The sequence below is a fragment of the Saccostrea cucullata genome, unplaced genomic scaffold (assembly GCF_032062105.1).
Source record: "Saccostrea cucullata isolate Sc308-1 unplaced genomic scaffold, CSIRO_AGI_Scuc_v1 ctg4380, whole genome shotgun sequence".
Lineage (NCBI taxonomy): Eukaryota > Metazoa > Mollusca > Bivalvia > Ostreida > Ostreidae > Saccostrea > Saccostrea cuccullata.
In genome coordinates this window covers 22,052-35,845 of record NW_026931257.1, presented here as the reverse complement: position 1 = coordinate 35,845, position 13,794 = coordinate 22,052, and the positions used below count along the sequence as shown (strand labels likewise).

Sequence of the window (13,794 nt, the reverse complement as noted above, 5' to 3'; positions counted from 1 at the left end):
ACAGCATTGATGGCATTTTCCAGATTCTCTTGGGAATATGTTTGATAGATGTTTTTTCTTTTTTTTGCCATTTTCCTGAAATTTTAAAAATTTTTATTTATTCATGCTTATTTGATGCAATTTTTATAAAAGAAGGGGGGCATCTTCCTTAGAATCTTTAGTACTTAAATTTACATTGTAACTTGTTAAAGAAGTTAAAGAAACTTTAAAATGCCTTAAAGGAAAACAGGTCAACCCCTATTATCACACCCACCCACCCCCTTCCAAACTAGATGGCTTTTTTATGTACATATTGTTGTTTGTTGTCATAATTATTAAAAATTAAAATATTTTTTTTATGTATATATATATTGTTGTTTGTTGGCATAATTATTAAAAATTTTAAATATTTTTTTTTTTATGTACATATTGTTGTTTGTTGTCATAATTATTAAAAACTTTTCAAAAAAATTTTTATATGTATATATATATTGTTGTTTGTTGTAATAATTATTAAAAAATTTAAATATTTTTTTTTACTAATCATTCCCTCAATACTTGTGGATCTTCAGTTGATGAAATTGGTAAAGAGTGTATGCGACCCCCCCCCCCCCCCCCCCCACCTTTCACTAAAGCTAAAATATTTTAAGTATGTACCAATTTACCTTTTTTAATTTAAATGAAAAAAGAATTAGCCTGTTAAAATTACTAATTCCTATGTCATCACACATGAAACTGTAAGGAACTTTAAAAAAAAAAACGACATAGAAGTGGTGTTGTAATTTCGGACATGGGCATTTATTTTCATTAAATATGCTTATAGCTAATGCGCTGTATTAAAAGTATAAAAAAAAATGTCTTTTTTGTATTTCTATGTACTTATTTTATTTGTATTTTGTTCAATTTCCTTCATAAATGACTTACCTGTAATGTCTTGAATTGTCTTCGAGGATACAGGTCAAAGCGAAAGTAACAACACATGGGCGTCTTTAACGACACGGAAGGTGAAGGTCGTTTATTTCGGACAACCAATCACAGTACAATGAGACATGCGCATAAATTTAGGTGTTTTCCTGATTCTAATATTGTAAATTATACCACATTTAAATATAGAACAAAAAACAGAAGACGATAGCGAATAAAGTACGTTTTTATTGAAGTGTCCGATGTATTACACGTGTCCGAATTAGTAACACTTTCCCCTAGTTATACCCTGTATTATAGTAGATTTATCAGCAGTAGTTATACCCTGTATTATAGTAGATTTATCAGCAGTAGTTATACTCTGTATTATAGTAGATTTATCAGCAGTAGTTATACCCTGTATTATAGTAGATTTATCAGCAGTAGTTGTACTCTGTATTATAGTAGATTTATCAGCAGTAGTTGTACCCTGTATTATAGTAGATTTATCAGCAGTAGTTATACCCTGTATTATAGTAGATTTATCAGCAGTAGCTGTACTCTGTATTATAGTAGATTTATCAGCAGTAGTTATACCCTGTATTATAGTAGATTTATCAGCAGTAGTTGTACTCTGTATTATAGTAGATTTATCAGCAGTAGTTATACCCTGTATTATAGTAGATTTATCAGCAGTAGTTATACCCTGTATTATAGTAGATTTATCAGCAGTAGTTATACCCTGTATTATAGTAGATATATCAGCAGTAGTTATACCCTGTATTATAGTAGATATATCAGCAGTAGTTATACCCTGTATTATAGTAGATATATCAGCAGTAGTTATACCCTGTATTATAGTAGATTTATCAGCAGTAGTTATACCCTGTATTATAGTAGATTTATCAGCAGTAGTTATACCCTGTATTATAGTAGATTTATCAGCAGTAGTTATACCCTGTATTATAGTAGATTTATCAGCAGTAGTTGTACTCTGTATTATAGTAGATTTATCAGCAGTAGTTGTACCCTGTATTATAGTAGATTTATCAGCAGTAGCTGTACTCTGTATTATAGTAGATTTATCAGCAGTAGTTATACCCTGTATTATAGTAGATTTATCAGCAGTAGTTGTACTCTGTATTATAGTATATTTATCAGCAGTAGTTATACCCTGTATTATAGTAGTAAGTTTTCTGTTTAGGTTGGATCGGATTTATCAGCAGCAGTTATACCCTGTATTATAATAGTATTTTCTCTGTTTAGGTTGGATTGGATTTATCAGCAGCAGTAGTGACTCATCCAGTGACTCGGATAACTCGGCTAGTGACTCAGAAGACGAGTCAAAAACAAACAATGGTGAGTACCTTCACACTTTGTCACCAATGTATCAACCCAACCAGTTTTCTGGATTGATTACAGATCATCTGTGTCTCATCGTGAACCTCTTCAAGGTTTTTTTTTCATTTGTCAAGTGTCCACCTTCAAATCAAAATAATCTTTCAGTATCTGAAGAAAAAAATTAAACAAACCAAAAGGGGGAAACACAGGTTTTTTTTTTTTTTTTGGGGGGGGGGGTTTACCTGTATGATGGAATAGTTATTTTTAGATTGTTTTCTGATGTGGAGATTTTATTTCGTTACAGAAAATCAAGGCAGGGTTTGTTTGGGGCTTACCTGTATGATGTAAAAGTTATTTTTAGTTTGATTTGGTTACAGATAAATCAGGACAGGGTCTGTTTGGATCCCAGCCTCTCTATCAGTCAGCCCCTTCTGTTACCTGTGTGATGTAATATTTATTTTTAGTTTGATTTGGTTACAGATAAATCAGGACAGGGTCTGTTTGGATCCCAGCCTCTCTATCAGTCAGCCCCTCCTGTTACCTGTATGATGTAATAGTTATTTTTACTTTTATTTTGTTACAGATAAATCAGGACAGGGTCTGTTTGGATCCCAGTCTCTCTATCAGTCAGCCCCTCCTGTTACCTGTGTGATGTAATAGTTATTTTTAGTTTTATTTGGTTACAGATAAATCAGGACAGGGTCTGTTTAGATCCCAGCCTCTCTATCAGTCAGTCCCTCCTGTTACCTGTGTGATGTAATAGTTATTTTTAGTTTTATTTGGTTACAGATAAATCAGGACAGGGTCTGTTAAGATCCCAGCCTCTCTATCAGTCAGTCCCTCCTGTTACCTGTGTGATGTAATAATTATTTTTAGTTTTATTTGGTTACAGATAAATCAGGACAGGGTCTGTTTGGATCCCAGCCTCTCTATCAGTCAGTCCCTCCTGTTACCTGTGTGATGTAATAGTTATTTTTAGTTTTATTTTGTTACAGATAAATCAGGACAGGGTCTGTTTAGATCCCAGCCTCTCTATCAGTCAGTCCCTCCAGCCTCCAACATCCTGGGTAAGTCTAAAACAACTCACCTCTGATATATATATCATGTAGGGGTGCAACGATGCGCCTACCCCGTGATACGATACGTATCACGGTATTCAGTTCACTATACGATACGTATCAGGATATGTGACATAGTGGGTTAAAAAGTCGGAAGTTTGTAATTATATACTTTAAATTAAAAAGTTTTATCAAATGTTCATTTCACTAACACTAGGAAAGTGATTACATCCTTCGACCCGTTAAATATGAGACTGGAAACAAGTTTAACTGCCGTTTCTGCAGTTTCATTGACCTCATGTTTCGTGCAGAAGCCATTTTGAAATTGTAAACGAGGAACCAAAACAGATGATTCGGATAACTAGAGCAAAGCTCGTTGCAAAGCAACGAGTGGGTCTTCCTTCTTAGCGATAAGCAGAAAGTGAAATGTTTCAATTGTCAACTTTGCTACCATTCTTTATTTCTTTATTTCTTTTACTCAAATAGCAAAAACCTTTCCGGGTTAGAATAAGTCCTCAGTACCCCCTTGCTTGTTGTAAAAGCGACTAAATGGGGCGGTTCTTCGAATGAGACCGTATAAACCGAGGCCCCGTGTCACAGCAGGTGTTGCACAATAAAGATCCCTCCCTGCTCAAAGGCCATAAGTGCCAAGCATAGGCCTAAATTTGCAGCCCTTCACCGGCAATGGTGACGTCTCCATATAAGTGAAATATTCTGGAGAGGGACGTTAAACAGTAAACAATCAATCAATCAATTATACTGTAAAAATACATATATTTACACACATTTATAACCTTAACTATTAGAACTGGTATGTCTTCTCTTGGAAAGGAAGACCTCCATACAGATGTTAACATGCAAGATCTGACACATACTTAAAAAGAATATTTATTCCAAACTAAAGATAGACTCTGTAACAAAATCTATTTCTCTTGAAAAACTGAAAGCAATTGATTTGTTCATATTTGTGGATTTATGTCTGTTTCTCAAATCAAAATTTAAATATGAATATTTAAAGTCAATATCATAAACTAAGACTGTTTCACATGAATGTTTCAATTTCATTATGCTGTTTATTCCTTGTCATCCCCCAACAGATGCTCTTCTGGCAAATCATGATCGTGCTTGGAATCAAATTTCAGTACTCTGATGACAGTCACACCTATCAAAAAGAAATTGAAATTTTTCATTGAATTTTTTTTAAAAAGTGCAACTTATACACTGTTATAAGATAAGATAAACCATCAAACTGAGTTCAAAGATACTGTCACATTTTCCGGTAGTCTATATTTATTAAAAAATATAGGTTTACAGGGAGTCATTTGAGGATGTTATAAAATAACATATTAGTTTTTCATGATTTCAAATAAAGAAAATGTACATTACTTGTTCATATCAAAATTTATCAGGAATGGTAATGGTTAACAGCTGTTACCGACTAATTAGCCAAAAAGATGGTATCCAGTTATGATTTTTTTATGTGTCAGGATAAGACCATTCGTAAAGGTGTTACAGCAATGAAGAACAATGCGCTAATGAAGTGACAAAATGCTATTGCATAAGGAACAAAGAGCTAGCGCAAAGTAACAATGTGGCTCTAGTTCATTTATAACACCATGCTAGTAAGTTTATGACAACATTCTGGCCAGTTTCAGACACTTACAAGGTAGCATGAAGTAAAACTGTGCTACAACACTTATGACGATGGTCTAGTGTGTTTATGACAACACAATGACAATGTACTTGTGCATTGTAACAATGTTGCAGCAGGCTTTTACACCACACAGTCAAGATTACATGTAATAGATTGTGTAAAGCTGTGTTGGCATGGCAGCATATTTTGTGTCAGCACAACTGCATGTTATTTTAAGTTGCCTTAGCCTATGTTAGCACATTGTTCCTAAACATACTGAAGCACTTTTACAATTAGCCTTATCTGGACACCATAATTTTCATAACCAACTAGCCATGTTTTTTTTGTAAAAGTACATGCACCAGAGTACATGTAAATCATTTTTTTTTAGATTTCCATATGTTTTAAAAAGACAAGGAATAAAATTATATTTTCTATAAGCTTCTATTCATTATAAGTGTTTGCCAAAGCATTTTTTCCTATATAACCAAAATACATCTTTGTCTTTATGGTAGCCTAGTAGTAGGGCATTCCCTTTATATAATCCTGAAGTTTAGCTTGATTTCTAGCCGGACTCAGTGCTACGAAGTTCAACAGGAAATGCTGGTTCATCACTGATGCTTAATCAAATTTACACATTAAAATATAGTACATTTGCGCAATCAAATTTGAGGCAATACAAACACTGATTACAGAATTAAATTTTCAAAGTTATCGGAAATTGTCAAAAAATAATTATAATAATGTACTTTCTACAGTCTTCTTCGATTAATTATTTGTTTAAAATATGCAAAAGATTTTCATCAGGTATCGATGTGTGCGCCATATTCTATAAATAAAGGTTGTATTGTCAGTCTAACACAAATGCGGTAAACATCATTAATTACTTGATGTACGCTTTGATGCAAATTCTCAGCTGAGAACAATCAGTGCATAATCGTTTGACCTTAAATAATCTTGCTGCATTAGTGTTTATTTACTTCTGTTGGTATATAAATCCCTGAAACCGCCTCAAACGATACATGTGATGAATATTTTATGCTGTTAAATTCTATAATAATTTTATTTAATTTTAAAACTTTTTAATACTATATATATGCCATAGAGATATTTTTTGTGGATAACATATCCTCTCAATGTCTGAATTTGTTTTTAAACTCTCATCACGGTCTTTGTTCATTACCCTGTAAATGAGCCCAGCTTTCAGTACTTCTGAGTACTTTGATTATTCACTGCATCAAACCTAAGACAAAAACATGATGCAGTACTTAATGTTACTTAACCATGCACCCAGCATTTGAAGTGAATGAGACCTTAAAAACCTCATAGTACATGTTAGGACAATGTCACTGAGTTCCAAATAAAGGTCTAAATAAAAACTATTTACCGGTATATATTAACACCTCTAAATGAGTGAAGGAGTGAAAATTCTCAAATAACATTACCAATCAAAGTACCAATAAGAAGCTGATTCTTGCATCACAGGTTCCAATCCCATTGCTAAATGCTTCAGACGGGTTACTCCAATGAGACCGCATACACCGAGATTCAGTGTCAAAAGGATCCCTTACTTCTCAAAGGCAATAAGTGCTGAGTACAAGTCTATATTTGCAGCTTACTATCCCAAGTGGTGGCATCATCAAATGACTGGAAAATGTTTGATAGGCCAATAATCAAACAAACCATTCCTGCAGTCATCTGAAAATAAGCAAACTTTCTATTATTACAATTGTTTTTACAAATTTCTTTTGAGATTTAACTGAGCAACAATTGTGCAATTTTTTGTCAATAAATTTTGATATTAAAGACTTTGTTTTAACAGCTATTTATAGCAATTACAGACAGCAGCACGAAGCGCTGCTCATAATGCAAGCTCTCATGACAACGCCTTGGTGAAGAGAAAATTATCACTTGCTTATTGATCCACACAATTTCTTTTCCGCAGTAACTTTGGACCCACAGTGCTTTGATTCTTTAAGATACATTCTTGCAAGAATTGATCAAAAGTTTCCAAAAAATAAATTCACCTTGATTTAATGGATACTTGCAGATAAATAGTGGGGGAAAAATTCTTCATTAAAGTCAGCACTATTCAAGATTAAAACTGGTAATGTAGGCCTAACTTACACCACAACATCGTGTGACTTCAAAGTCTAGTGCCCTGTTCACATGGAGAGTTTAATTTGCAGTAAATGATTGCAAAGTAAACTAATGCGAATCAAACTAATGGGAATCAAACTGTGTTAACATGATATCTAATGCGAATTAAACAAATGCGAATAAAAATTTTACTACTACAGTCAAGTGTCAGCAAGGCTATCCACTCAAAAATAGCACAATTAAGTACTTAAAGCAGACCACCAACATCTAGCATTTGAATTAATTTTGCCATTACAAATGCCTCAAAATTTAATTCGAATAAGCTTCCCTTTGTGTTCACATGGAGCTAATGCAAAGTAATTTGATTCGCAGTAAATTAATTCGAATTAATAAAACTAATTTGAATTCAACTCTCCGTGTGAACAGAGCATCGATGCACCAAATATCAAGTGCGGTTTGACAAGCCCGATCTAAATTAAAACTGAATAAGTATCTGCCCTCACCCTAACAGTCACACCGTCAACATATTGTTACGGTGTATATTCAACAAATAATAGAGAGGTTGAGATTTCCAACGTGTACGTGTACGGGTACGTCTAGTAGGGTAATAACCTAAATTCTGTGTGTATTACGTCATCAATTTTAGTGACGTCAAGATTGCAACAAGTTCTTAAAACTTGTAGAATGGAATCTACACGTAAGTGAAAACGTGTAGCTTTAATAATAAAAATTAACCAATTTAAGTGTGAAAATGTGATTGTTATGCATTATATAGGATGTTTACTTTCACGAGCACTTATTTTCATCAATTTTTGTTTACTAACTGACGACAAAAAACCTTCTAAATACTTGAAACAGAGACACTGATCGCGGTGTACACGTACATGTTACACGTCATAAAAATCTCAACAGACAAATTTAAAAAAAAAACATGTACGTGTACGTCAAAATATATACAAGTACACGTACGCGTACAAGTTTAAGTAGATAGAATGTTCTATCGTTAAAATGATATTGTCCTACGGACCCGGTTTAACGATAGAATTCGTTCCGTGTATTCGTAATGTAGCAGAAAGAAACACGGGCGATAGTGCATTTACAAGGAACAATCTAGAGAGTTCCGAATGTAAACATTTGAATGGAGAGAAAAACGTTGAGAAAATTAATTGGATTTACGTATTTATATGGATTATTTCTTGGGATAAAAGGCATAAGCAATCTCAAGAAGGTTTGTTTTGGTTATTTTGGTAGTTATTCCCAGTGCAAATCATTTTATATTCTTCAAAATCGTTTCGGAGCGGATCCGCTCCGATTTGCTACGTTGCAAGTATATGGGACGTATTCTAACTGTGGTGAGGGCCTGTACCGAGACACAGTTAGATTATTCTTACTAAAGTTTAAGATCTCAACCTCTCTATTAAGTGTAGTGTAAATTACCCCTCCATGGTTACTGCGGTATTGCTCTTTTGCAGGGCAAAATAATAACGTTTATCAAAGTTATTGTTGAGAGATAATTAAATAACGTATATTTAACAATTACTTATATGTCATATTTCACCAAACTATATCATTTTGCCCTGCAAAAGAGCAGTACCGCAGTTACCGTGAAATGGTCTATAAGAGTATCACTATGATGGAAAGTGGAGTGTTGAATTTTTTGTTTTGAAAGTGAGTCTTGTTGAAATTAAATGCTCACATATATTTAAATAAAAAATAAAAAGCTGTTGGGATTTTAAAAGGCTAACAGAAAGCGTCTGAGCCTTAAAACAGATAATGTATCGGTGTGTCTGTGTATTTTTAAAAATATCAATGCTCTAAGCTGCCATAGTAATTTAAATTTTAGGTAAAATAAATTTCTAACCTTCATTCCGATAGTCCATGCCAATCAAACTTTAAAATGTCACCGTCGACTCTTTCATCACGCGATACATTTATCACTGGGAACCATGAACCAGAGTCAAGAGTGCTCAGCTTGTTAATTTAACAGTCGGAATTTCCTCGTAAACAATTCACACAAAAATTTATAAATCGGATAATTCTGCTGAAAATAATGCTCCAGAGGATTGATAAAGTACTTCGTAGCTGCAGATTAAATGTGCGTGCATGTCTACATACGGCCTGTGGCTTGGTGGTAAGAAATGCTCAACTTTACATGATTTCCAACTTTCAGTTTGTAAACATGTGTCAACTTTTTCCTACACACTAATAACCGGATATACGAGAGACCTGATATTTACCTGATGTTTTTATTTTAGATTAAATGACAATATTGAGTACTTCAAATGACTTATTTAAATACTTTATGACTATGATGCAAAATGCTATACAAAAATTCGTTTGTTTGGAATATTTCCTGACGATTTTGAATCAGGTCAAATAAGGTTTTTAGTATATCAGGTCTTTAGTACCTTCCCATTTCCCACAATGCCGCGCGTTGTTTACAAACAAGAGGCCCCGAAAATACTTCCTCTTAACTAATGCAGAAATATTTTGATTTTACCTATTGTTGTATACAACATCACATTATATTTATTATTTGAATAAAAAGAAAACAGAGAAACACCGAATCAAAATAATATCTTTCAGATGCATCGATCAACTAGAACTAAGCAAGAGGCCCAGTAAAGGCTTGGCTATAGTAGACATCTTGTTCCTGTAAGGTTTCTCACATATTTGTTTTATAAAAAAGTATTAAATATAGCTTGAAGTTTATTTCTCTTTATATCAAACGACAAGATTTAATCAGTTCGAAATTATTTCAGTCAAACTTTTTCATAATAAACCAATATTTTTAGCTAACAGAAAAAAAACGTGTATGAGTTATTAACCCCTAATTATAGGGACCAGCCCCTTTTCCTTGATCTTATATGAAAGCTCTTGTAATTATGCACAACTTTTGTTATATATTTCTTACCAAATTATTCTCGGTTCAAAAGTTATTATACAAAAAGAAGCAAAATTTCATGGAAAAAAGATTACTTAAATTTGCCGTCACATAGCTTCCGATCTTTAAGAAATCAGCTTATAATTATATCGTTATGCACATCTACAATGTATTGGCTACAAGTTCTCCAACTTTCATGTAATTATCATAAGTCGTTCTTGAGTTTATTAGTGGAAACGAGACATCAAAATTATCAATTAAAGGGCAATAAATCACAAAGTAAGGCATGTATCAAAAAATTGAAAGCAGATGTAAATAGGTGTAAATACAAGGTATTTAACCTAAAAGTTTCATAAAAATCAGTCCAAAGGTCTTTGAAAAATCGCCTGTCAAAAATCCGGCGGGAAAAAAAACAAATAATAACTAGAAAGTCTGCTATTGCAAGCAATAGCATATGTCGCCCCGTATTGGACAACATTTTTATCATCACTAAAACAATGGTCCATTAGCTAAGCTTGGACAACCATCCAGTCGTATCAGTTCTTTCCGTTGGAAACGGAAGACCTTAATTGGGTACATCCCACTCATTATTTTTAGAACTGTAGGAGAAGAAAGTAGTGCAGGAAAAAAATTACAAGTCCAAAATTGCAGACTTGCATAAAAGAAATTGAGCAGATGTACTGAACTGAGCCTCATACTTGTTAATTGGCAGTATCTTTCCTACCAAAAAAGCTTGGCAAATATTATTTATAAAGAAGATCAGCCTAATTATTTTGTGTATTATAACGCCAGTGAGAACTCAGAAATTTCCCTACTTTCACTTTCATTTTTAGAGGTTCTGCCGGAAAACGAATCTGACATGCCACCTTCAATTTCTGCATTGTACAGGGCTGATGTTTCTTATGAGATGATAAATCATGTGTAAACTTTCTCAGTTTAGCGAAATCATGAACATTTTCGGCGAGATGAATGTTTTGTTTACAGTAGTGATCAAGGCTTAGCGCACCTGTAGGAGCGGATCCAAAGATTTATGAATGAATAAAAACTATGGAAATAACGTACCAATTTTCTAATTTATTCTTGCACTATTTAATGAAATTAATAATATACAAATAATAGATATACCAAAAAACGCGAAATGCTAATAAATGCAGTTGACAATCGTTATTTTTTTATATAGAAAAAATAAAATAATTATAAAATCTAGAGACAAGACAGAAGAAGAATGACTGTTGGCAAATAATCAAATCACATCAGGAGAACTGAATTTTATGAATGAAACATTTAAAACGTTACTTGTAAATTGTATATGTTATATCTGTGTATTCTACCTGGCAGTGCACTTCAAAAAGGGGGGGGGGTCGTCTTGAACATAGTACCTTACGTTTGAACGGTAAGGGCTAGGGCTTTCGCATTTCAAATATGTAATCCTTGTGAAAAGAACTTTTATTGGACACGAAGAACTTTGACCCTTTGACCTAGACCTTGGAGAACACATGTGTACATCTTAACCTTTTTTCTGTTTCGTTTCTATGACAACTGTGAGCGACTCATTACAATTATTTTAAAAGTAGAAATCACTTTGACACATTGCAAGGAATTAACATTGAAAGTTTCAAAACGATTGCTTGAGTAATTATTGAGAAAAGCGAAATTAAAGAATTTTAACATTCCCCTGGTTTCCATGGCAATAATCGAATATTTGAAAATTTTAAATGCAAAGCGCACAACTACAGATACTAATCATTAAAATAAAAAGAGTTTCATGACGAACGTTTAAGGGACCAGAGAGAACACTCTCGGACAAAATTCGTCGCTTTTTACAGGTTTCCATGGCAACGGTAGACATATTGGAACTGAACGACCTCACTGCACAACTACAACCAGTGATCGTCCTTTGAGGAAAGTTTCAGGAAGATTGCCCCAGCCAACTCCGAGAAACAGCCTGGATAAAAAAAAACATGCGTACAATATCAATATATCGTCCCCGACTTCGTTCGGGGCGACATAATAAGAAACAGTAGAATAACAGTAGGGTCTTCCGAAGGAAGCTCGGAAGACCCTAATTACGGACATATTAAACCGAACCGTGATATCAGTTTCACGTATCGTGAACCCAACCGTGGAGAAATAAACCGCGGTATACCATCAAACGGTTTATCGTTGCACTCTTAATATCATGTGTACCGATAAGTGTGTTAACAACAACCCCCACCCCCCCCCCCACACACACACACACTCACACTCCACCCCCAATAAAATCCTTAAAGTTTAACACATAACTTCAACATTCTGAGAAATGTTGAACTCAGTGATGTAATGCATGGTTGTGCTGCATTTTCACCTGTCTTTGCTTATCTTACTTTCTATTCAATGCCAAGGAAATGATCCGAAATCCATTTGTATTGGTTAAGGGAGGGGCACAGCCGCCCCCCACCCCCTCCCTTCTAATTTTTAAATACACATGTACTTTTGAAAAAAAGCTACTTTGTGCTCGAGCCCCATCAATAATAGCATCTGATGACCTTCAATTTTGCATTTCAAGGAATTTTTGGTTGTTGAACTTGATAGTGCCTCTAACTGATAATGTTTAATTGTGTCCCCCCCCCCCCCGCCCCAAGTTAATTTGCTTCCTTCGGGTTTGAGCATATGAATGATTTAATTTTCTTGCTTTATATACAGGTAAAGATCTGGAACTGAGTGATGATGATAGTGAGAGTGATTGACAGCCAGGGAATTCTGGGAAGGTTTGGAAAAGTGGAATTCTGGGAATATTTGGAGAAGTTGTTGACATTGTTGTCATAGAGGACTCCCAGTACTGCTTTACATGGACATTGTTCTTCTGTTGTTGCTTTATACACAATGTAAGGGTAGTGTGTTATTACTGAGTGATAGAAAGTTTGGAAGAATGGTGCTGTAAACCAACATTTTTTGGCCTGCGAGAATTTTTCATGAGGTTCACGAGAGTCTCTTTATCATGAATATTTCTTGCCGTAAACCAGTCCTTAAGGTCTCTTTCTTTTAACAACACATCCAAAAAGGCTTTGATTGCAAAAAATTATTGTTGCGAACTAGTTTAACCTCGGTTAATCGCGAAAAAAGTCCTCACGAATAAAAGTTGGTTTTCAGTACTGTAAAAGTGGTTATTTACACTGATTGTTAAGTACGCGTTTGTGACTGTCAAACATTACAAGTGGGTATAATATATGCGGTCGCACGAGTTACCGATAAAAATTTACGCGGTCATCCATATCGTAACTAACATCAGGTCGTTACCCTTTAAAAGTGACAAGAAAAAAATTGAAACAATTACAAAGAAATTAAAGAAATCAATGACAGTTAGATAATAATTTAAACTGTTGGATTGGTAATTGTAACGTCGATGTGTACATGCAGTCACAAGCGGTGAAGTGTGAACAACTGGTGTACGCTTTATTGTAATTATTAACGCAAGCTCAAACTTCAAAGTGAAATCTACTTACCTGTATCTGCGTCTCGAGTTTTGACAATTAATTTAATAGGTATGATCATAGTGACTGTGAGTTTTTTTAAACATTTTGGACCAATCATTTGAAATTAAGAAAGCTATAAACAATGAAAAACAAATATACAAAGGAAATAAAATGAGTATCGATGTATTGAAGCTTTAATTGCGTGAGGTTGCTTTAAAATATTTAATATGAAGATGCATTTTTCATTGCACCAGTAACTTAATAAACATTAAGGTTTTCATCACAGTTTGTGACACATTTATTTATTTTCAGGCGTTCAATACCGTATTACCACGATAAATGTACTTTTGGTTCAACCTGTCTAACAGTATAAGTAATAATCTAGAATTATTTCAGAAGATTAAAATTTTGTGACCATACGCGCGGGGGAATTTTACTTGGTTT

General features: G+C 34.0%; 2 long non-coding RNA genes across 3 annotated transcripts; one reads left to right on the top strand and one right to left on the bottom strand.

Moving 5' to 3' along the window:
- The first annotated feature begins 2,148 nt into the window (after positions 1 to 2,148).
- On the top strand, positions 2,149 to 13,668 carry LOC134231993 (uncharacterized). The gene is made up of 3 exons (XR_009984672.1): positions 2,149 to 2,241; positions 3,219 to 3,290; positions 12,581 to 13,668. It is a non-coding gene; the product is annotated as an uncharacterized LOC134231993 (long non-coding RNA).
- On the bottom strand, positions 4,144 to 9,135 carry LOC134231994 (uncharacterized). Of its 2 annotated transcripts, none has more exons than XR_009984673.1 (3): positions 8,876 to 9,135; positions 6,360 to 6,612; positions 4,144 to 4,443 (listed from the first exon to the last, which is right to left on the bottom strand). It is a non-coding gene; the product is annotated as an uncharacterized LOC134231994 (long non-coding RNA). The 2 variants fall into 2 exon arrangements; XR_009984674.1 differs by having other exon boundaries at positions 6,372 to 6,612.
- Positions 13,669 to 13,794: the final 126 nt, after the last annotated feature.